This window comes from Dermacentor silvarum, chromosome 8 (genome assembly GCF_013339745.2).
Source record: "Dermacentor silvarum isolate Dsil-2018 chromosome 8, BIME_Dsil_1.4, whole genome shotgun sequence".
Lineage (NCBI taxonomy): Eukaryota > Metazoa > Arthropoda > Arachnida > Ixodida > Ixodidae > Dermacentor > Dermacentor silvarum.
Window position 1 is genome coordinate 177,914,329 of NC_051161.1, and position 25,867 is coordinate 177,940,195.

The following is a 25,867-nucleotide window of genomic DNA, read 5'->3' on the forward strand; positions in this document are numbered from 1 at the left end:
ACTTCCGCCAATGCTGGGTTAGGTTTCCGCCATACCGGAGCAACCGGAGCACCACCATATGGCACCACGCTGTTAGTCGTATGCGAATGGCACTGTTTTGCAATGGCTATTTGCGCAGTTGTTGGGTGTTGCAACCGCAGTAAAAGCAGCTCAAGGAAGGAGTCGGCAAACACGAACCTTTTTCGGCTTCCGAAGGTTGTGGAATGGCAAGACGAACGAACGAAAGCACTTAGCTCGAAGCGGCGCAGCCTGTGGCTTGCGCGTATCAAGCGTGCTGATCTCAAGGGCAATCTCCCAAACATTCGAGTGTGCGGCGCCCACTTCGTAACAGCTAAGCCTGCGCAATATTACATAATGCGCACTTCACGCTGCACTAGAATCACATTTGTTGAATTTGTAGGAAGACCGTCCAAGCTCTGTGAAGAAACGAACCCGGACTGGGCGCAACGCTTTTGCTAGGCTACAAAGCAAATAATGAAGGCACTGTGCGCTACGAGCGTGCTGCAAGGCGATGGTTCAAACGACCGACTCCCGAGGTCGACGCGGTGACCGCTGCACCGGCAAGAGCAGTCGGCGCAACGCCACCCGAAAACCGCTACGACGACGGTGACGACGACCCACATACACAGACAGCCCGTTGAAAACTGTTGAAATCAAAACTTACATGTAAAAAATGCAGAAATATCGATCCAAATAAAGCATGGAAAGTACGCACATCATTCTCCCAGCCACAAAACACTCGCGCAAGCTGCATATCCTGTTTGAAAATTTTCAGACCCTAGCACATAAACTCCGCTTTTGCGTGGTTGTTAAATGGACTATCAGTTCGTTTCTTTGCACCAAGCTCCAATCTTGCGTGTCTCCTGCACGCACCACTGACTAACCAGGGAATGCCTCTGAATGTTATAAACAAAATGCGGCATGGAAAACGGGGGCTGCAGCCTACATCTCCTAGTAGGAGCACCTTTTCTCCTTGCAGCCGCTTCGCCGACAGTGTTTTCACCCAACCGCTTGTGAAATAGTTGTGGGATTCAAGCGATTTATAAGCCTTCATTTCCTCCAGTGTCGCGAAGCACGGATGCAGTGTAAACTAGGCAGTTTACAATGCATCCGTGCGAGACCTCGGGGAAAGCGCTAACGTCCATCGTCGTATCCGCACTCAGTCGCAACGTGTACGGGTCCACATCGTCGCACAGTTTCACTTTTTCTTGATATCGTGCACGCGCCGAACCGATCAGTCCTGCGTCAAATGCCTCGTTAAACGCAGGCCTACTGTAAACGGGTGGCATTTCTCGGGAGGAGCGGTGAAATCCGCTTAGAAAACACAGTGAGACCGCATAAGCGCACGCGATCAGATGCGAAGGCGGCGCGCGCGGTGCTCCGGCATGGCGCGCGCAGCGGCGCGGGCGGACGTGACGTCACGTGCAAGCCATGTATAAAATGTTTCAAAATAGGCTCCTCCTGCGTCGTTACATTGCTTCTAGCGAGATTTCCAACCATCGAAGGCGCCACTGACGGTAGGCCTCTAAGCTTAGGAATGTCCTTTATAGCCTTGGTGCAAGCCTCTTCGACTTTGCCAATTGTCGCGAAATGTTGTCCTTTCATGGGAATTTTCAAGCGCAGAAAGAAGAAGCCTGGGAGAGCCACGTCAGGACTGTAGGCGGCTGGGGAACCGTTGGCATCTTTCAATCGGCCAGGAAGCGGGTCACGAGGAAGGCGGTGCAGGCTGCATGGTGCATTGTCATGGTGAAGTTTCCAATCGCCCCCGCCCTAGCAAAATTCTAATAGAAGTTTGTATTGGTCTAATACAGTTTTGTATTAGTTGTATCAGTTTTGTATTAGACCAATAGAAATTTCTATTAGTCGTACTGATTTACCTATAAGACCAATAGGCCCCGTATTAGTCTTATGCAAACAGTGTTGCGTGTCTACTAGTATCTCTGTTAGACTAATAGGTCCTATTGGTCTTATGCAGATTGTTTCTGGTCTGATACAACATGTATTGCTGGATCCACAGCTCGTGTTTGCTGGTGAAAGTTGATGAAAAAAATAGACTAGCGGACCCCTTGCTTGCATGGAGAGGTGTTTCTATTTAATCACTGAATAATTAAAAATCAGGCCTGCTGTACAAATGTGCTGCAGACTGCGTTCGCACGTTTGCATTAGTTTCAGCGCACTAAGCTAGTGAAACTGGCCATCTCTCGGCGACATACACAAAAGCGACGTGCGCCAACATGGTCTTGCCAATTTTGCTTCACTGAACCTCGTCGCGATGAGTCGTTGAGGAAACAGCTAGTGTTTACAGCACAGCGAATACTTCCCCATGAAAAAAAAAACAAAGAAAAAACGAATTACCAGCTGTAACCCAAGTAACCACGGATATCCGTGGGACGTCCGCCACAAGTCCGAATGTCCATCCATCAGGATATCCAGCACGGACGTCCATAGGACGTACAAGGAATGTCCATATGCCGTTCGGATGTCCAGGGGACATCCGATTTTGATCGTCCAGTGGCTGTACATAAATGTGCATGCCTAGGACATACATAAGTTAGGACATGGATGGATCGATGTCCTAATATGAAAATTATGGTTGGAAATTGTATAGGTTTGTAATTAATAGTTGCATGTTTCTGCACTCTATCGGATGCTTGGAGTTCTTTTTGCAAGGCAAAACGAGTAACTGACCTATCCTTGCAACTTAAGATGACAATTATGAAAATTTAATATTTGGACAAACCCACTCTAGCATAAAATTGCGCAATTTTTCTCCGTATACAGCAATTGGCATTATTCTATTACATGCCTAGATCATGAGTACAGTAACATTTAAAATTATGTTTATGGAAAACTTGCAGAACATTGAATCGCCCACTAGAAATCACTAATTATGGAACATGGAGCGAGTGTACTAAAGCTATCCATCATTGCAGAAAGGCCGATTATGAGCCCCGCCCTCCAACTTGTAACTGGGAAAAATTCTCGAATTTATTTTGCCAGGACCATTATCTAATAATTTTGATCACCTGGGGGTTCCTTAGCATGCACCAGTATCGAAGTACACGACCGTTTTTGCATTTTTCCCTTATCAAAATGCAGCCGCCACGACCTGAATCGAACTCGTGACCTTTATCTCAGCCGCCTAACAGATGTCAAAGGCTATGTTTTCGCTGGCTGCATGAATGATTACAGAAGCAAAAAATAAAACAGGCGCCATGTAGTAGTTTCCAATCTCTAAGGCTATACTTTACTACGCTTTCGCTAATTGAATTCATTGGAAGCTGGAAACACGTCCAAAATGTTTAGTTTTACGACACCACTTATTCCTAAAACAAGTAATTGTTTCACTGTCTAATTTTATATATTAATAATAATGTTTCAACTAGAGTGTACTAGAATGACCATTGTCTAGTACACTCTAGTTTCAACAACTATATTGACGTTGATTGTGTCAAAAACTGGCAAGCACGCTGTGCGACGATTCAGTGTCGTGTTGCGATCCAATCCATCCGGTAAAGCCATCGTCTCAATGGCGGCGAAGTGTCCATGCGGCCGGTAGAGGACTAGAAGCTTTTTCTAGTACACTCTTACGGCGGTGCACTGTCGGTTCGTTTGCCATCTTCACTGCCTGCCGAAGTCGCCTGCTCAGCTATTGAGGTATGACGGCTACATCGATCTCTATTTTAGCCATTACAATAACGGAATGTGTTTTGTTTGCAGTGCCATCAAGCCCTAAAGTGAGTGAAAAGGGTACCGCGAAAGAAAGCGCACTGCACACAATGCTGTATTTGAGGACTCGGATCCCTCACCGGCAGCCAGCAGTCAAACGGCCCGAGTGGCAAGTCAACACATTCAAAAGAACTTTTCTGGCAAGTTGGTGCTGACTGGCAAGTTGGTGCTGAAGTTCAACACATCGTCGTAAAGAAACAACTGTTTATTTCCTAGCAGTGCAACGTGGTGTTCGCCGGTCGGTACCGCGCAACTGAATGTGCAGGCCCAGACAGTGCGCGACGGCGCGCGTCGGCCAGCGGGAAGCCGCTCCGCTTTGGAGCAATGTGACACGCGTGTGCCGGCCAGGGTCCCGCGCGACGAGCAAGAGGCAGGCGCACACTATGTACTGTGCTGCCGTTTGTGGTTTCTGCCACCGTATATTCTTGTTTAACTGTTCTTTTCTTTTCTAAAGCTTGTGCCTGTAATGAATCGTCGTAGGTTTGACAGAACAAATAAGTAAATGTGATAATCGAACACCACCTCATTTAATGGTGTTGTCTTTCCATATTTGTTGCTCTGTTTAACATGCTGAAAGGAGTTTCTATTGGTTTTTTTTATGTATTCGCGCTGTCCTAGCTTCAGTCATGTTATCTGGATCTGTCAATTTCTTTTTTATCGGCGCGTATATTGTTGTTATGACATTATTCATGTGTGCATTTTGGAGTTAGTTTAAGCTAGCAGTAAAATACTTCTGTGTTTTGAAGCTTGTGTGGGCCATATTTTGCGTTTAGTTACAGCAAGCAGTGACAGTGAAATGCATTGAAGCACCGAACCAGGATTTATATATATATCTATCTATAATATATAATATATAGATATATATATATATATATATCTATATAGGTGCTTGAATGCATTCCACTATTCATGCTTCAAGGTGTGCGCACACAAATCTATATATACCTTGAAGGTCCGTGAATATCCGTGTTGGATATCCACGTCGGACGTCCTAACGCGACCAAAGCGGTTACCTTTGGATTTCCAGGGACGCCCCCGGACGTACGCTGGAAATTCACGGATATCCCACGGACTCGGAATATCCCAAATGGACGTCCGTCGGACGTTGCCCGGATGTCCGTGGTTACTTGGGAATCTGCAAGGCAAGAATCGCGCTGCCCGGTCAGCTACGAACGACGGTGCAAATAGCACAGAACACCCATGGCTACAGTGTACTAGAATAGGGGCATGTGCTCACTGCCATATCCCTGCGCCGCGTCGCCGCGGCGCCACTCAGTGTCGCCTGCTCCGGCCGCCAGAGGCGCTGCCGCCAGTTTCTCCTGTGGATTACAATAGGTACGAAGTGGTGAGGGATTTGGAAAGGGGTGATGGTCCCTAGTTTGACTTCGGCAATGCGGTCCTGTGCATGAGATCAGAGGTTCGAGCAACGGTTGGAAGTTAAGCGCGAGGGTAGGTAGACTGGCTCTGGGAGCACACGGAATACACCAAATCAGGGGGTACAGGGTGACATGGGATGGACGTCATTCGGGCAGGGAAGCCAGCAGCAAGATAGAATTTGAGGAGCGATTGAGAGAGATGGGAGAAAGCGGTGGGCAAGGAGAGTTTCAGTTATTTGTACATGAGGAATGTTGATACAAAATGGAGGAAGCTGACCAGAAAACTGTCATCAAATTTGGACTGCAGGAGGGTGCAGACCAGGAAACAGCGGTTAAGAAAAGGTTAAGGAAACAGAGAGGGTCTGTGGAAAGCCAGGGATGCAGACGAAATCAGCACTGGGCACATACCGAACTTTCAATCAAGAAATTGCCAAAGAAAATATCTACGATAATTCTAGGGGAAGCTCTTTGTTGTTTGAAGCCAGAGGAGTATTGCGGAATAAGATGTACCGAGTCAAGTACCAATGTATAGACACGTTGGGCTGTGCGTGTGAGAGAAGAGAAACGGCTGACACCTCTACTTTCTGTAAGGGCTTAACCCTACAGTGCAAGGCAACGGGGCTGATTTTTCAAAGCATTGGGGTTTAGGGACAGTGAAGGCAAATAGACTTTAAGCGGGTAGAAATAACAAGCAGAGGTTATATGATTGGTGATAAATTAAGGCAGGGGTGAAATTTCACCCACCACAAAGTACAAATTATGTTAATGGTCATGCTAGGTGGCGTATGCCACCGCCGATTTAAAGGGTTCAGCCTCATCCATCCATCCATCCATCCATCCTGAAACTTCCCTCGCTTGGTATGGAGTACTTCTGTTTGATCGCGACGTTGACCGTTCTCCCTCAAGGGCTTGTAGAAGATAGCGCCAACCTTTCTTTCTGAAAACTAACCACTTAAGTCGACGTTGTCGGCTCTCGACTGCAAGTCCCGCCGGCGTTTTCAGCAGTATCCTGTTGCTGCTCTTGCTGACGCTTTGACTCAAATGGCACTCTTATGGCGTTTTTCACTGGTCGATCTGGAGCAAGATTTTTTGCTCCACGGCTGCGAATCCGAATTTCACTGGTCGATCTGGAGCGGGTTCGCGCTTTTCACTGGTCGTTTCGGATCAACTCGCTCCGCCGGATCGCTCTCACTTGCTCCGCTGCCGAGGCGCGGATTCGGGCGGAAAAGGACGAAAGAATACGCACTTTTCACTCGTGGGGACGTGATCTTGGTGGCCATAAAACATGCAGAGCGGAAGTTGATTTCTGTGACGTGTGTGCGCAACTTCGGTACGATCCGCGCAGAGCATTTCGCTCTCCGCTGGCAGTTAGGGTTGGTGATTGCGAGCGCTCGCCCAGGATTTCGGCGGCCGCTCCAGATCGCCAGTGAAAAACGCCATTAGTGAGTGAGAATGGCTAGCCGCCGTCGAAAATACTGCTTTGAACCCGAGTGCAGATCTGCTACAGTCGTGTGAAAGATGCCCAAAGGCTTCTTTGCTCACGTTCCACGTGATGAGAACGGCGAAAGGAATGGGAGGAACCTCAACCGCGCAGATAAGACACTGGAGGAATCTTGCGAGTCTGTGATTTACACTTCGAACCGCGATTCATAATTAGGGACCGTGCACCTTATAAATATAGAATGCAAAGAGTGTGAATTCCTCGTGACAATTGCCACTGCTATCAGAAAACGCTGTTCCCACGATTCTTCGAATTTACCACAGTACGTGACGAAGACAACCGAGCCCAGGAACAAAAGGAAATGGTGTGAAAGGGACCAGCACCGCGAAGAAAGCCGAAAGCGCACTTGACGTAGCTATTGTGGAATTTTCACCGGCTGCTCCCGTCTCTTCCGGGATCATTCTTTACTTCGTTGTAAATAAACATTGTAATTATTGCGAAATGTCACCCGTGAGCGTAGGGACCAGGATTGTGCGATAAAGCTGATTTTTTTCAACTGCCTGCGAATGCAACTTGAAATTGAGGACTCTAGTCCAATCTTGGCATTGCGAGCTTTAACGTGTACTGGTCATTCCACTTTATGCATGTTAATTACGAAGAAATTGAGTTTTTTTGGCGACCCTGGTCTGTATCTTTTGCTCACCGTGTACCTGGTATTTTCATCCTTTCGATTTCATGTCGCATTAACGTACGAAGATGTAATACTAAATAACCAGCTAACCAGCTTAAATGTGCAGCAGTGATACCTAAATATTTCGCGAATAGATGGAGCAACGTGAAAATGTCTAAGGCACTGCACGCCTCACCTGCGAGAAAAACAAACAAAGGAAGTGGTGTTAAATTCGGCGCGGGTGGTGCTGGAAACGCCGAGTGCGGTCGTTGTGGCGAAACCACACTGGCCATTTTATCGATCAGCTGCAGAAAAACTCGAGTGCCCCCTGCTACCGTGACTGCAGCGGCCAGTATCAAGCCTTTAACAGAACAGCATAGTTCATCCGTGCCTCCGGCTAAAAAAAAATCGCCAACCCACTGTAGATCAGCCGCAACAATAGTAATTTATTTCACTGCACACTGCGAAGGTGCACCAAAAGAACTTTCGTGCGCTGCACGTCGTGCCTTTTACTTTTATACGGTGAAAACAGCAACACGCGATAGCTGTTTTACCGCGACGCGTAGGAAAGTTTCAGGTGATGATGATGATGATGATTTATTGGCATCCCCTTTGAAACGGGACGGCGACAAATAGTCACCTAGCCTGCTTGATTTAATCAGGTATACTATACATGTTCTTTATCTAGCACTTTGTATACCTCTCATTATTTTTCTTTTTCAAAAAATTTACCTTGTACCGCTGCCTATGATTTTAAGGATGGATGGAGGATGAGGCTGAACCCTTTAAATCGGGCGGTGGCATACGCCACCTAGCCATGGCTAGGTGACGCTGTGAACCGCGCCACTGTCGGCGGCGACATGAAGTGCGTCAAGCTCTGCCGCGGTGTGAGCGCACTACAACTCTTCTAGTACACTGTACCCATGGCAATAGCAGCAACTTGAGTGTACTAGACAATGGTCGAGTGGTCCGAACGGGCGCTCTGCCGCTGAGGCGCCGCGTTGTGGAAAATAGTGCGAGGGCGCTGCAAGCGAACTGGATTGGGGCGGAAGGCGCGCTCCGCTGCATATTCAACGTACTTTCGCTGCGGGCGCCGAGGCCGATTTGCGCATAGTACGCTCTTAAAATAGTGCTTATTTCAACTGCAAATTTATGTTTACACCATTTTGCCAAACATATATATTTGAGGCATGGATTATACAACGCGACGTCTTCAATTTTGCTGTCGTTTGTCAAGCGCGTCGTCTGCTAGCGAGCGCGGGACGCCCCGTTTTTTCTCGCAGAACCTCTGTGCAGTACATTTTTTTTTTTTATGTTTTAGTTGCTTCGGTGTGCCCATGACTCTGGACGGCCTGTACCAAATGTAGTTTTAGCCATGTGAACTGCTGTTTTTACCACTGTCCTCTAAAAGTACTGGTATCTCCGCACCATGAAGGCTAGGTTGAAAAATTTATTATTGATACCGTGTCATTTTACGCGCGCTTCTTGTTGCTGGATATTGATCAGGGACAATGATCGAAGAAAACAATATTAGAGTGAAATAAACCAGGTTATTAACTGCGTGGCACGAAGAATGACCAATGCGTTTCTAGGTAATTAAATCAAAGGGTACAATGACATATATGTTCACGATATATATGTAAGGGAAAAAAGAACAAATCTTCTAAATGCAATAATTGAAAAAGTGAGAACTCCCGACCGGAATAAGCCACGTGTTTGCAGTAACAAACACACTTACTAGTGAATACTGCAAATAAAACTCGCATTCGCAGAAATAATATTCATAGCAGGCAAAACCATCTTTTATATATCTATATATATATATATATATGTGTGTGTGTGTGTGTGTGTGTGTGTGTGTGTGTGTGTTGTGTGTGTGGTGTGTGTGTGTGTGTGTGTGTGTGTGTGTGTGTGCGCGCGGTGCGATGCCGAATAGTCGTTTCCGTTCGATTGTAACGCATAACAGCACTATGGAAGTCTCAAAGGTGAGTGACTGCATGCAAGTGAGGACTGTCATTCCGAATGTTTGTGCTGCCGGAGAGTCGGGCTGTTGCGCAGAGGCGCAGTTCCTGAGAGAATTCACGGACGGGTGGTAATGAGTCCTGCTTAACAAGTTCCTAGCTCTCAATCAAATATAAACGCCCCATTTTAGGGCAGCCTGTAAATCTGCTAAATGATTCAGACAAGGATTTTTGACAGTCTCACCGTGTTTTCAACCCGTTAAACTGAGTGCCCCGTGTGGTGCAAGACTTATCTTCTTCAACGAACGCAACAGATCTGCACATATCTCTACGTGTATGTCAGACAAGCCGTTCCTTTCATTGTTTCATTATGGTCGTTATGATAGTGCACCGAATAACTAAAAGCAGCTGTTTATAATATACAAGCTGCTGAGTTAAGCGGTCATACATTTGGGAACGGCATTACATTTATGCATGAAATGTAGGATAAGCCTTAACATGTTTTTCTCAGAAATCAGACTCGAGAATAATTTATGTTGTTGACACCCCCAGAAATAAGCCGAAGAACGCAGCCACCTGCTTTTGTCTTTTTTTAATATAAGCAAATTATTCGGTTTTACGTGGCAAAACCACGTAACCGTAACCGTGCACGTAAACGGGCACCTAAATAGAAGTACACGAGTCTTTTTCTATTTCGTTCCCATCGAATTCCGCGACCTGGATTGAACCCACGTGCTCAAGACCGTATCCACTATACTATATAGCCACTAATTAGGCAGACCTTAATTAGGCAGACCGCGCAGACCTTCTTTTGTTTTCTTTTCTTTTTTGAAGTATCGACTGGAAAAAAAATCCACGTATGGCTTACGGCCAAATATTAGCATATAGAATGGCCGCTTTAGGCTATGGGATCAAATATCTTTGTACGCATTTTTTATATTATTGTATAACAAAAGTAATTCCCCTTTGATTTGATTTAATTAACTAAAACTGTTTTCGGCGCTCGAGGTCCGACTGCAATAAATGACCTCTTAACGATTACTCCGCATTCTGTTACGCGAGAAAGGCGAAAATTTGAATGAAATGTTGCGCTGCAGCTTTTTTTTTTTTTTCTATAACAATACTTCCCGTAAATCTGAGTACAAGGCGCCGGATGGGGCAGACATGCTGTATACTTGTTTGAAGCGGCAAGCAGGAAGGTTGCATATGTTTCTCCTTCTGCGTTTCGCAGGACCTACTGATGAAAAACTTTATGCGCAACAATACACACGAGAGATACATGTTGCTTGAAGAACGAGAAAAATATTTTTTTCTCCGAAGGGAACCGTGCAATAACATAGTAGAATGAAAGCCGACACTGCGGCCGCAATGCATGCGCAATGACCGAGCGGTATTAGAAAAATAATAAAAAATAAATAAAGAGAAAGAAAGTAATTTATTCTTAAGGCATAAATACATGTCATATGCAATTATGAACCCCATTTGAGCGGTCTGAACGAAAATACCAGCGCGCGAAGTAGTACGAATGACCCTCCCGAGCAGTACCGCCAGCAGTTTCAAAACGGCGCGACCTTGATGCAGCCCAATCCATTTCGACCGCAGCGCCGCCCCAGTATTTTTCCACGTTAGGCGCCTCACGACAAAGCATGCGCCGCCCCAGCCGCTCGTCCCACTCGACCATATTCTAGTTAGAGTGTACTAGAAGCTTTTGAGTGGCGCGACCGGAGCGCTGTTCCCTTGCTTGCCCCTTCCCCAACTTGTGGCGAAAGTAGCGGCGGTGCTGCCATCGCCCAATCTACCCAGGTTTGCTCGGCGGCATGGTAGCCTCTGTAGTCGGCATCTCTGTTTTGGTCGCGTAATGGCAAAAAAACAGCGTTTAAACCATTGTTACGCGCCAGGTTGCACAACTGGATATCCGCGTGTGCAACAAAGTCGAAAGTTATCCCTTTTTAAGGCCCCGAAAGACGAAGAACGACGACTTCTTTGGGAGCGGAACCTCCATCGGCTTGACAAACCGCTTGACGCCGATTGTGCCGTGTGCGACTTACACTTCGAATCGCATTTCATTGTGAGAGACTACGTGCATGTGATCGATGGTGTTGAAGTCCGTATTCCTAGGGGAACGCCGATGCTTGCCCCTGATGCAGTCCCGGCGATCTTGCCCAACCTGCCTGCATATCTGACGCTGAAAACTCCGGCTCCACGGACCCAAACAAAGCGGCGGCATCAGGGTGTGCCGGCTGAGAACGACAACAGGAAGCGGCGCCGCATTAGCACTCCTGCGCAGGTGCTTGTGGACACTAACTGTGCAACTTCTGCAGGTAGCGACGAAGCTGACAAGGCAAGCTCAAGTCCCTCGTCTGAAGCGGTTGTCACTCTCGACGACCTTCGTGGGCTTGACCTACCGTCAAAATCATGGGCGTTGCACGAGTTTCCCGGGTTTGACGGCGTGTCATACGTAGCGTGCTCACTGAATTCTAGCACGCGTGAACTTTCCATTGAACGAGCCGTATTCTTCAGCAGTGCAAACAACGGAAGCGTGGAATGTGAAGCGTTCGTGCAAGACAAACTAATCAGCAAGTCTAGTTTAGTAATGGTTCAAGAGGCCTCAGATGCCCTGCAGCTTGTTGCAAGCGTCCCACTCTGTTGTAGAGCAGCAGAAACTGGGTCTGAACAAGTCGCGAGATGAAAAACGAAGAAGCGCACAGCAGCACCTGAAATTGAGTAGGCTATAAATTGCTGCATTGGCATAAAAAGGATGTCAGTTTTTGAGCATATTTTATTACTATTAATTTTTTTAAGGGTCACCAAGAAGAGAGATGATTTTTCTGAGAAGAGGTTTGTAAGCAAGAGAACGTGCAAACTCTGACGCAAAATCTGAAAATAAAATTTCATCTTGAATCTGTGATGGTTAATTTAGCAGCTTTAGGGTTCTCGGAGCACAATTACTCGAACTAAGCTGATTCATTGTTCCACTTTAGAGTCGGTTTAAACAATTTTGCAACCATAATAACATTTTTATTTATTTAAATGCATTTTACAAAGACAACCTAAGCTCTGCTATTCTGTTTTGTTTTATGTTATATTGTGTATCCTGGCTCTATAATTTTATTCTTTTTATCATTTTTAATTGCAAATGTATTGTTTGTATAAGTATGCGATTGTTAATAGGACTTTGCAGTGGTGTTGCCTTTAAACTCTCGAAATCTTGCACTGCTATGTTTCACTGAAGGCGTTTTTCTGCAGCATTACGTATGTGCATTTTTGTGGGTCCTACAACAATAAACGCATTCCCATATTTAAAATGATAGGGTGCTCTGGAAAAACTCTGCTGTTCTTCAGACAGTGACATTGTCAATAAAGCTTGCTTTTTTTGTGAGTGAACGCAACCACAAGCAACGCGCCCTTTATTTGATTCCAACATTGGTGTTTTACGTGGAACTGGCGGAGTTCTTCGTCTTATATGCAACACATTGTTTTTTCTTTTTTTCGAGGGAAGGGGGGGGGGGATGAGGGAGGCTTCCGATGTGTGCCGGCTAGCTGGTATCTCGTGTAACTGTACACTGTAAAAAAAAAAAAAAAAGGGGGGGGGGGAAGCGCTCGTTATGCGGTACGATGTGCTACGCTACTTCAAGCTGCAACACAGTCGGCGGCAACTTCAGTAACAATAATGTCAAATAATATTTATTTGCATTAACATTTTTGGAAAAGGGGGTATAACAAAGAATGAAAAAGATCATCCTAGGCTCGACGGAGAGGTACGAACACGTACGCGGAACGCCTGCCAGCCATCCGCGCTGGTAGATTGGTCGACGCCAGCGCCACCGCATCATTCCACGCTGAAACGGCCGCGCTCAGGCAGGCGCTCGCGCCACTCAAAAGCTTCTAGTACACTCTATTCTAGTACTACAGTGCACTAGAAAATATTGGGTAGTGGAAGAAGCGGCGGCCTCGGCGCGAGGCATATTGTGTAGAAGCTCACCAGATGGCGCGCGCGCTCACTTCCCGAGCACCGGCTGAGGGAGTCCGCGGCAGAGCGCAGCAGGCGAGTGCGGCGGCAGAGTTTCAGAATGCTGTGTCATGCCAAGTATGTCAGTATGATTTTATGTAAAGAACCCTAAGATCTGTAGTATGGGATGGCAGGGCACGGTTCGTACCTGCAATGTATGTTATCGCGATGCATGCACTTCGTGCTGCATCGACAGACATTTAGCATAAAAATTTCACTTTTTTTTACCCAGTTGCACCAGTCACAAGTCCCGTTCGAAACATAGAAAATACATTTGTATTGAATAGGATTCAATACAAATAGGAACAGTAACTCTAACCAAGTAAGGGTATGTATTAACCCGACGTTTCGGAGCCACTTCGGCTCCTTCTTCAGGGGGTATTCTTCGGAGGTTGCGGTGTGCAGCGAGATGTTTTGGTGTTGGTGACCTAGAGCGGGGGGTCTTTTCTTCTTTTCGCCGTGTCTCCAGGGCCATGGACATACACAGAGGGTAGGATGCCCTTCACGCGGTTTATATTACGTCGGGCTAATAAATACCCTTACTTTGTTGGAGTCACTGTCTAAGCCCTAATAAATTTTTCCAACCAGCAGGTAATTTTGTCGAAATATTTAGCTTAAAATTTCTAATGAATGCATGCATACTGCTGCATTCTTCTATCATTATGATTTAGGCAAGCGATGAACATGTGCATTTCAGGAGTATATGAGCCGCCTGCAGACAGATTTTGTTTTTCAGTATCAGTCGGTAGGGGGGAGGCATTTTCAAGAAACATACTGCAACAGATGAGTTGCACGGTAGAGAGTACACAATACCATTTCACATACTTATGTACAGCGGCTCAACTTCATATATCTTGAGGTCACCCGACTCTTTGGAATGGTTTAAGGACCTCACAAAAAAGTGCAACCGTTTGGTAACATGAAAAGCTACAACTTTCACCATCAAAGATTCTGTATGGCTGGCGCACCCTATCCGGTCTTGTTGGTTTCTCTTAAGAGTAATAACATCTTAACACTCTCATGATGCAGCTCCTGTGCACTGAATGTGGCTGTGAAAAGGTTTTCTTATCTTTTAATAAACCTGAAAAGTCATCCGGTTGGATACAGTAGGCCACCATTGTCTCGCAGCCTGGTGTACTGAGCTGCAGCAAGACTATCAACATCCTCCTTCTTTGGGAGAAGCAATTTGTGGCATTCATCGCACTCCAATTTCAACAAAAACTTCCTGGCAACATTACCATAAATGTAAAAAAATGAGCCGGTCGTCACTTTTGCTTGAAAACATGGAGACATGGTCTGGTGCAGGGCCCTAGCTGCTTTTGATACCCTGCAATGGGAATGTTATCATGAAGAAGGCATTGGATTATGTCAGTTTTACCAGGCTTTGGGCCTTCTATTATGTCTGACTCAAGGATTGCTGTAAGAACACCAGGCCAGCATTCCCATTAGCAACAGATCTGGCAAGCCCATAAATACTTAGGCAAGACACACTGCAGTAATGAGAAACTGTTGGGGTATTGGAACCGCTTGACTGCCGTGCTATACCGAAGAGATTTTGAACTGGGTTCTGACTCAGCTTTGAGGTCATTAAGTACTCGTAGCTAACATTATTTGTCATGTAGGTCAGCAACGACAGAACGCTTGCAACTGCGACTGTCAGGCCAACAGCAGTAGATGCGGACAGGAAGCCACCTCGACCACCTACATGCAGCTCCCATTCGGTCAGGCACGTCAAAAACGAAAGAAGCTTTTCCACAGAAGCAGATTCTGGCTGCAGAGCTTGGCTTGGAAGTCTGGATCTCATTATTTCAATGACGTCTCGGATCATCCTGCAACAAAACATGCCCCAAAAATGTATTTTCTAATATCCACACTGTTTACGATAGTTTGAAGATTATGCTGGGGCACTGTCACATACAGGCAGTCCTTGCCATCCGCACCACCATCTGGGGATGATGACTCATGAACGTCGCGACGAGACAAACGCACCTTCTTCGTGCGTACAGCTGGGCACACTGCAACGCGTTTTCTCTCTGGTCTTCTCTGACGCATTTCCTTTGAGAGGTAGGATGGCAAATCGGGCAGGAGCGTGGGCACCGCGGCGTCGGTCAACGCCGGTGTCCCTCGAGGAATCCTTACTTCCTCACCGTTGATGAAGTGAACATAGTCGCGCAAAATAAAATGCGCATCAAAGTGCCTCTCCCACACAGTTGAAGTCTCGTAGAGTGGCTTATCTTTGCAGCGAAGATTTCTCTCCCATTGTTTCCGCCGGTCACTGTCTTTAGGCACTCCAAAAAGTGGCAACGTGCGCTCATTTACTTCTCGAAAACCAGGATACCCTCAGTCCCTCACTTGCATCCGGGCGCATAGCAATGCGTATCGCTTTTTTTCTTCTTCTCTTACATTATCCAAAAAGCGACAACAGGGCAGCATCGAACAGAGAAACGGTCATGCTCGGCACTTTCAGTAGCTTCACTTGCAAAAACACGAAAAGCACGCGGGCTCGTAACACCAAGAACGACGAGGTGTTGCAGCTACGCGAGCAACGCGGGCTCCAACCGGCACGTTCTCCTCGGGAAGAGCACACTAGCGCCTCTAGCGGAGTCTTCGCTCTTGATAAGTGGTTCTTGAGGGAAAGGGAAAGGTTGGCGCTATCTTCTGCAGCCCTTGAGGGAGCACGGCTCAGCGCCAACGGGGAGGGGTAAGTGGGAGCGAAAGAAGGGATAGAGTGGAGTCGCCATGGCTGGGCGAAGCAAAACCGGCAGGCATAGGCGGCACGTATCAGGCCGAGATGGAAGGCCTTGGTGTGCTGCAGAGTCTGCAGGGGTGTTGTGCCAGGCCGGTCAGGCCCGGGGTGGGGTGGGAGGCCGTGAGGCCTCCCCGCTTGTAGAAATGTCCTTAGAGGCGTGCGGAGAGCCCTGACGAGTCAAGGAACTCCACGACACCTCGAAGTGCAGAAAGGTGGTGTCGGCCGGGGAAGAGGAGATCTTCCTCCTTGCCAGAGGGGAGGCCCAGGCGGCGGAACTCCTGCAGGAGTGGGCCCCGCTGCTGGAGGTACGCCAGGCAGGCCAGCAGGAGATGTTCGATCGTCTCCGGCTCCCCGCAGGAGCTGCAGGCCGGGGATGTCGCTCGTCCCAGTCGGTAGCTGCGTGCTGCCGTCCAGCTGCAGCCGATGCGGAGCCGGAGAAGGAGCGAGGTCTCCCTGCGAGCCAGGCCTCGCTGGGGGAGTGGTCGTGGGGGGCATCCCAGTGCCACCCGTTTGTCTGGGTGGTGGGTCGCCAGGTGTCGCCGCAGCCTCAGTCCTGTGAAGTCGCCCTCCGTCACGGCCCGACTGAGGGGCACAGTGGTGTGGTGGGCGTCCTTCGCCAGGGTGTCGGCTGCCTCGTTGCCCGGGATCCCTACGTGGGCGGGGATCCAGTGCAGGGACACCGGGTGGCCTGCGTCCTGCAGCGCTGTCAGCCGGGTAGACAGCAGTGCGACTCCAAGGCTGGCGCTTTCTGGCCTCTGCAGGCCGAGGAGGGCTGCCTTGGAGTCGCAGAGGATGGCCGCTGGTACCCCAGGAAGCTCCTCGGAGAGTAGGTCGACGGCCAGGTGGAGGCCTGCCACCTCCACTGCAGTCGAGCTGGCGTGTCTGGGCAGTCGACACTGCCTGCTCTTCTGCAGGGCTGGTGCCGTGCAGGCCGCCGTGGCAGAGCCGGTGTCCGGTACCACCGAACCGTCGACGTACACCAGGAGGTGGTCTCCGAGGGTCTCGTCCAGGAGGCAGGCGGCCGTCTGCTGCAGGGCGCAAGCGGGCGAGCGCCTCTTCGAAATCCCGGGCAGCTCCGTGGCGATGGGGACAGGAGGCCTCTGCGGTGGGGGCAGCTGTACCGCATTCGGCGGTGAGTCTTCGCTCTTGGCTTCACGCTGCCTGTGCGCCCAGCCCTCCGCTCTTTCCACTACCCAATACTTCTAGTTCACTGTATCTAGTACACTCTAGCAGCAACCATATTTGTTTGCGGCTGAAGTTTCGTTAGTGTCGTATTTTCTGTTGAAGTGCGCAAAAAGTAAATGTAAAAACTTTTAACCTAAATTACTGACTTGATACCGCATATAAAAGGCCGTAATATTTATTGACATCAAAGAGCAGTATCGCAGAGAAGGGAACACGGCGGTTGGGAAGGATATAAAACTGCGACCGTAGTAAGCCGTAGTTGCGCACAGCACGTGTGCAATGGCGGCCGCCATGTCAAGGCGAGGCGTGCGTGTTAGTGAATGAACGATGTGTTTTTAAGGAACCCGTGGTGTTAGCGCCTGCGTAATCTCATTCGTGAACTAATATATTTGGATAGTTTTATCTATGGATGCTGTTAATACTTCAAAACAACGCAAGGCAACTGTTTTACCCCTGTCCTTCGCGGCTTTGTGGATCTATCAGCGTGCATCGATGTGCAGCGTTTTCCCCGGCGCCGATTTGCCATTTCGAGGTAATTATACTTCTTATTTATGCCTCTGTAGTACAGTATGAAGCGTTTTCTTCTTTTTTTTTAAATCCTGACGGTGGACGTAAGTACAGTGCTGTCGGGCCGATAGCTGTGAGCGTTGCAGCAATAACATGCCTGTTTCCGACAACGCTGTGCAAGATTTCTGTCTAGAGTTCCTTATATCTGTCTACAGTTTCGATGGAACACACATCTTATGTTGTTTTTGTGTGCTTTGTAATTGTCCTGTCACGTCAGGTAACGTCATTGTTTGTTATAAATATTTTGAGCTAACTAGCATATATCAGCTGTCCTAAAATATTGCCGAGCCGCATTTATTCTAGTTTGGAAGCAAATATTGCCAGCTTAAACGTTTCGTGGTAGAACTAGCACCCCTGCTTTCAACTGTTTCTATATGTGTGTATTTTTGTACCCAGGTTTTTTTAACCACTTCATCAAAAGGACGTCCTCTGGTCGAAGTCAACGAAAAGCTCTCTCAATCAAGATTGCTGACCTGACGAAGATCTCGAAAGAGGAATCTGTAAAAAGATATGCTGTGCTAATAAATGCTTCTAGAAATCTTACCTGTTTTTCGTTATCTGGTGCATTGCAACATTTTCTTTCACAGCAATAGACTTAGTAGACTAACACTAATAGGCCTATTAGACTAATACACTAATAGACCTACTAGACTAATACACTAATAGACCTACTAGACTAATAGGCCTATTAGACTAATACACCAATATCTATTAGACCAGGGGTTCTCAAGCATGTTCGTTCCAGGGAACCCTGATAAGCTCCATGATGCGCCAAGGAACCCCCCCCCCTCCAAGTTAACCGAATTAAAATGTCCTAATTAACCAAATGTCGAATTATCGAGGGTATCAAGAAAACAATAAACAAATGCTTAACTACATCAACACACTTTTATTTACTCAATGAATCAGCAAATTCTGATTATATTTATTTAGCACAAGACCAGTGCAGAAGCTGAAATTCTCGTCATCTCATGACTGATTTCTGCTAGCAGCGGCGAAAGCCTCGCGCGCGTACATCCCGATTATTTTTTCGCCAGTCAGCTGCTCGTCAACAAATTGTCCGCCCATCGCGATGTAGCCGGGGCTGTTAATCTTCGACAGCTTTAAACTACTGCTTGCCGCAACCGCTGCGCACGAAACCGCGGCCGCTATCGTCGCGATCATGGACGGCGACCTTGCGGTTCAGAAGGCAGGCGGCCGACGCACGCACCAAGTCAAAACGAAACTACCGTTCGCTGCAACAAGTGCGGACGAAACCGCGGCCGCTATCGACGCGATCATGGACGGCGACCTTGCGGTTCTTTCACCCGCCGGGGTGGCTCAGTCAGCGTCCTCGTGCTCAGCAGGCGTTGCGCTGCTGAGCACGAGGGCGCGGGATCGAATCCCGGCCCCGGCGGCCGCATTTCGATGGAGGCGAAATGCAAAAACGCCCGTGTGCTTGCGTTGTAGTGCACGTTAAAGAACCCCAGGTGGTCAAAATTAATCCGGAGCCCTCCACTACGGCGTGCCTCATAATCAGAACTGGTTTTGGCACGTAAAACCCCAGAAAGAAGAAGACCTTGCGGTTCAGAAGGCAGGCGGCCGACGCACGCACCAAGTCAAAACGAAACTACCGTTCGCTGCAACAAGTGTGGACGAAACCGCGGCCGCTATCGACGCGATCATGTACGGCGACCTTGCGGTTCAGAAGGCAGGCGGCCGACGCACGCACCAAGTCAAAACGAAACTACCGTTCGCTGCAACAAGTGCGGACGAAACCGCGGCCGCTATCGACGCGATCATGGACGGCGACCTTGCGGTTCAGAAGGCAGGCGGCCGACGCACGCACCAAGTCAAAACGAAACTACCTTTCGCTGCAACAAGTGCGGACGAAACCGCGGCCGCTATCGACGCGATCATGGACGGCGACCTTGCGGTTCAGAAGGCAGGCGGCCGACGCACGCACCAAGTCAAAACGAAACTACCGTTCGCTGCAACAAGTGCGGACGAAACCGCGGCCGCTATCGACGCGATCATGGACGGCGACCTTGCGGTTCAGAAGGCAGGCGGTCGACGCACGCACCAAGTCAAAACGAAACTACCGTTCGCTGCAACAAGTGCGGACGAAACCGCGGCCGCTATCGACGCGATCATGGACGGCGACCTTGCGGTTCAGAAGGCAGGCGGCCGACGCACGCACCAAGTCAAAACGAAACTACCGTTCGCTGCAACAAGTGCGGACGAAACCGCGGCCGCTATCGACGCGATCATGGACGGCGACCTTGCGGTTCAGAAGGCAGGCGGCCGACGCACGCACCAAGTCAAAACGAAACTACCGTTCGCTGCAACAAGTGCGGACGAAACCGCGGCCGCTATCGACGCGATCATGGACGGCGACCTTGCGGTTCAGAAGGCAGGCGGCCGACGCACGCACCAAGTCAAAACGAAACTACCGTTCGCTGCAACAAGTGCGGACGAAACCGCGGCCGCTATCGACGCGATCATGGACGGCGACCTTGCGGTTCAGAAGGCAGGCGGCCGACGCACGCACCAAGTCAAAACGAAACTACCTTTCGCTGCAAGAAGTGCGGACAAATTCGCGGTCGCTGTCGACGCTACCATGGTTGGTGACTACGCATTTGTGAAGGCACGCAGCCGACGCGCGCACCGAGTGAAAACGAAACTACTGTTTGCCTCAACTGCTGTGGACGAAACTGCGGTGGTTATCGATGCGATCATGGATGGCAACTATGCACTTATGAAGGCACGCGGCATGCCGCCAACGCGGTGTTATGCGCGGCGATAAACGCAAGAATAAAGTCTTAAGGGCGCAATTAGGCACGAAGCGCTCCGGCGTTGCTGTCAATCACGTGCCGCGCACGCTTGCCACTGAGGACCATGGCGATGCGGACTGCGCCGCTTCGTTTCGGTTGGACGCTAGCGCCGTTCTTGCTCTTCTGCGGCGCGTATTTGCGGTGTTCCGCGCATTTTTTTTTTTGTTCATTGTTTTATTCCTCCAACGTATACATTAGTGCGCACGCAATCGGCACCTACGCTATCTACAAACGGCAGAAATGCGCATATTGGTAAATTACGGCCTCCGAGATTTAAGTGCGAAAGCTTAGGCGTAATGCCCGTTTTCGGAGGTTGGGTGGCTACAAGCGGCTTGCGAATTTATTAGTTAGTTCGCGCGTTGCCGTTACGCGCTGTGAGTGCTTTTGGACACTCGGGCGTGAGTAACGGAGGTTCTGTAGATCGAGCGCACCTCATTTTCGCCGTTTTAGCCACTTGGTTAGCGCGGGACCACGGAAAATTTATCAGTGGCTCGCGGAACCCCGAGCAGGGGCCGGCGGAACCCCAGGGTTCCGCGGAACCCACTTTGAGAACCCATGTATTAGACTAATACACTAATAGACCTAATAGACTGTATTAGTGTCAATAACCTAATAGGCTATTAGTTTTTGTATTAGAATTTTTGCTAGGGCGATATCAGGCCGGGTGCGATTAATCCTTCGTTTGAGTCGCTTGAGCACTTTTGACCTTTGACTTGCTAATTCTGGCCTTCTTGGGGCGAGGGGACACCGAGCTGTGCCACTTGGCACTTAGCCTTTTTGTTTCGGGGTCGTATTCAAACACCCAAGTCTTGTCACCTGTGATGACATTGTGCAAAACGTGGGGGTCACTTTCGCACAAGTTCCAAACCTCCTGGCACCTTTCAACTCGGTTCGATTGTTGGTCGTCCATTAACATTTTGCGCAAGATCTTCGCGCACACTTTTCGCTTCTGAAAATTATTCTTCAAAATCTTGTGAACGGTACTTTTTGGAATGTTTACTGTCTGTGCCACTAAACGGACACTCAAATGAGGGTCTGAGTACAAAAGATCTCTCGCGCGTGTCACATTTTCGTCGGTGATGGTCGTTGATGGCGGTACAGCGCGGGCTTCATCGCTGACCTCTTCACAACCTTCTAACAAGACCTTGTGCCCCCGGTAAACTTGACGTTGTGACAAACAATTATCACCAAAAGCTGTCTTTATAATAGGAAAAGTTTCCTCTGCAGACTTGCCGAGTTTCACACAAAACTCGACGGCGGTACTTTGTTCCAACGAGCGCTGTCGACCTTGCACGGTAAATGAAAATGAGTTGACGAAAAAATGCCAGGCCTGCGCGGCACACGCAGCACAGTCACAGCGCAAGCTAGAGGAGCGTTTCGACAGTACTACCTATGGGGCTCTTGCGTTGCCCAGGGGGCGCTGCAAAAATGGTGCTAGAAACTCGCAAACGGCTATAAGGGATGAAGACGGTAACATCTATGAAGGCGATGATGCGCTGCGGTACATCACAGATGTTATCAGGCATAACTTCAGTACGAGAAAAAGCGTAGTTCAGACAACAGACCCAGCAACAACAGAGAGGCCTGAGAGATCAAAATTTAGCATAGAAAGCTTTTATTGGAAAAAGGCAGCAGAAAATGTCCCTAACAACACGGCAGCAGGACCCGATGAATTCCCAATACAGCTAATCAAAAAGCTCGGTCCAAAAAGCAAGGCACTGCTGACTAATGCCATAGAGCAAGTGATTAGAACAACGAATATTCCCGTTGGATGGCGTGAAAGCAAGATGAAACTCATCTACAAAGGCAAAGGAGATAAGGATAAGACGAGCTCGTACAGGCCAGTTACAGTAACGTCGGTGATATATAGAATAGCAATGCAAGCCATAAAATTAGAACTGTCGAAGTGGGTGGAGGAAAACGATGTATTGGGGGAACTACAGAATGGGTTTAGGCCAGGCAGACGCTTAGAAGACAATATGTTTGTACTAACTCAGTGCATAGAGATTTCAGTAGCTCAGAAAAGACCTTTATGGATAGCATTTCTAGATATTAAAGGAGCTTATGACAACGTAGACAGGGAATTGTTGTGGAATACGAATTCAATACGAAGGCATAGATGACGATTTCGTGAAGCTGCTTAGGGAGATATATCGAGACAACCAAGTACAAGTTGTATGGGAAGGCCGAAAAGGAAATGAAATGGTGGGAATTCACCAAGGATTGAAGCAAGGATGCCCTCTGTCACCATTGTTGTTCATGCTTTACGTCAAGGGCATAGAAAGACGACTGGAAAACAGCGAATTAGGTTTTGATTTATCCTACATGCGTAATGGACAAATGGTGCAACAGAAGGTCCCTGGACTGATGTACGCAGACGACATTGTGCTACTAGCGGACAATAATATCATAAGAAGCCAACAGCAGAAGCCAAGGAAGCCAAGGACAATAAAAAAGATTTACAGATACTTGCGAATATCTGTGGGAACGCAGCGACAAATCTAGGCCTTAAGTTTAGCACAGAGAAATCAGGGATTATGATCTTTAATGAATACACGAGTAACTTCGTGGTGTCCATTCAACAGCAAGTAATACCCATAGTGAAGCAATATAAGTACCTCGGCGTACACATAAACGAACGAAAGAATTACTCAAGCAACCACCAAGATAATCTGAAAATAAAGGGGAAGCGGAATGCAGCAATAATGAAACACAGAGCACTATGGGGCCACAATAAGTATGAGGTGGTGCGTGGAATCTGGAAAAGAGTAATGGTGCCAGCGCTAACATTCGCAAATGCCATTATATGCTTAAAATCGAATATATTGGCGGGTTTGGAAGTTAACCAATGATCAGTAGGCCGGTTGGCTTTGGGAGCACACGGTAATACGACAAATGAGGCAGTGCATGGTGACATGGGTTGGGCCTCTTTTGAAGTCAGAGAAGCACAGAGCAAAATTAGTTTTGAAGAAAGGCTCAGGAACACGGATGAAAATAAATGGGCGGCTAAAGTGCACAAGTATCTCTACATGAAAAGCGTGGACACAGAATGGAGGAAAAGGTCAAGGAAGTTGGCAACCAAGTACAGGATAATCGAAACTGTAAATAGACAACCAGGGGTCATCAGAAAGAAAGTGAGAGAAATAGAGACCGTGAATTGGATGCAAAGAATGGAAACAAAAAGGACAATGGAGTTTTACAAGAATGAGAAGAAAGAAATTAGAAGGGAAAATTTGTACGATAACACAAAGGGCAGTGCCTTGCTATTTGAGGCTCGAGCCGGTTGCCTAAGGACGAAAACATATCGGAACAAATATTCGGAACTAGATGAGACATGTGTATGCTGCAGTAAAGATCCAGAGACCACTCAGCACATCCTAATGGAATGCGACGGGATCCACCCAGCGAGAACCGTAGGTAACGTGCAACTCCCAGAAACGCTTGGGTTTAAAGTGGAAGGAAACATAAACGGATCAGCCGTACAGATCAGCAAGAGACGATTAGAGTACTGGTGGAAAAAAAGCAGGGAAAAGATGGATACGACCTGATCTCTTAAAATCATAGGCAGCGGTACAAGGTAATTTTTTGAAAAAGAAAAATAATGAGAGGTAGACAAAAAGGCTAGATAAAGAACATGTATAGTATACCTGATTAAATCAAGCAGGCTAGGTGACTATTTGTCGCCGCCCCGTTTCAAAGGGGATGCCAATAAATCATCATCATCATCATCATCATTGGGCCGCATCAAGGTCGCGCCGTTGGAAACTGCTGGCGATGCAGCTCGGCAGGGTCATTCGTACTACTTCGCTTGCTCGTATTTGCGTTCAGATCGCTCAAATGGTGTTTATAATTGCATATGAGATGTATTTATGCCTTAAGAATAAATTCCTTTCTTTCTCTTTTTATTGCGATAGCAATTATATGGACACTCCAAAGCAGATTTCTGCCGTCGGCGTCGCCGTCGCCGTTGCCGTCGCCGTCGCCGTCGCCGTCGCCGTGAGGTTCCGTATGACGTCAATGGAGATGAAATCGTCGCCGCGCGCCGCCGAACGCTGTATGTGCGAGTGAAAGGGCGCGAGGGACGCGCGCTTTCACGGGGAGTGAACGCAGGGCGGAGAACAAACGCGCGTTCTGTGCCGTGCTCCCTTAAGGGCTGCAGAAGTAGGCGTCTCTTTCCTCCTTTACAATCACCATATATGTAGAGCAAACGCGCCTTCTTGTGACGCACGAAAGGCCGTGGGGGGGGGGGGGGGGGGGCAGGGAAGGGAGGCGACGTTTAGCTGCGGCACCAAGTGCCTATTTATATCAGAGGCCAGTCACCAACGCCGCACGCATTTTGTGCGAACGCGGGCAAAACGCCGACGGCGTCGACAACAGTGCTGTGTGTTGCCGGTGCTGCTGCATGTCCAAGTTTGTACAGCGAATAAAACTACTATCCTTACTCCGTATAGCTCTCTACTAAGTTGCTATCGCAATTTATGTTTCGCCTTTCGGGTGAAGCTGCGACAACTTTTTTATTTTATTTTTTAATGCCGCTCGGTAATTGCGCGTGCATTGCGGCCGCAGTGTCGGCTTTCATTCTACTATGTTATTATTGCGATAGCAATTATATGGACACTCCAAAGCAGGTTTCTGCCGTCGGCGTCGCCGTCGTCGTCGCCGTTGCCGTGAGGTTCCGTATGACGTCAATGGAGATGAAATCGTTGCCGCGCGCCGCCGAACACTGTATGTGCGAGTGAAAGGGCGCGAGGGACGCGCTCTTTCACGGGGAGTGAACCCACGGCGGAAAACAAACGCGCGTTCTGCGCCGTGCTTCCTTAAGGGCTGCAGAAGTAGGCGTCTCTTTCCTCCTTTACAATCACCATACATGTAGAGCAAACGCGCCTTCTTCCGACGCGCTAAAGGCGGTGGGGGGGGGGGGGGGGGATGGAAGGGAGATGACTTTTAGCTGCGGCACCAAGTGCCTATTTATATCAGAGGCTCCGGCAGCAGTCAGCAACGCCGTACGCATTTTGTGCGAACGCGGGCAAAACGCCGACGGCGTCGACATTAGTTCTGCGTGTTACCGGTGCTGCTGCATGTCCAAGTTTATACAGCTGGTAAAGCTACTATCATTTACTCCGTATAGCTCTCTACAAATTTGCTATCGCAATTGATGCTTCGCCTTTCAGGTGAAACTGCGACCACTTTTTTTTATTGTACGGTTCCATTTGGAGAACAAATGTTTTTCTCGTTCTTCAAGCAGCATGTATCTCTCGTGCGCATTGTTGCGCATATAGTTTTCCATCAGTAGGTCTTGTGAAAAGCAGACGAAGAAACACATGTAACCTTCTTGCTTGCCGCTTCAAACAAGTAAAGCATATCTGC

The 25,867-nt window shown here is 48.3% G+C and overlaps 1 long non-coding RNA gene across 1 annotated transcript; it reads left to right on the forward strand.

The window, feature by feature from the left end:
* The first annotated feature begins 17,507 nt into the window (after positions 1 to 17,507).
* Positions 17,508 to 18,230, forward strand: LOC125947642 (uncharacterized). The gene is made up of 2 exons (XR_007468466.1): positions 17,508 to 17,652; positions 18,084 to 18,230. It is a non-coding gene; the product is annotated as an uncharacterized LOC125947642 (long non-coding RNA).
* The last annotated feature ends 7,637 nt before the right edge of the window (positions 18,231 to 25,867 follow it).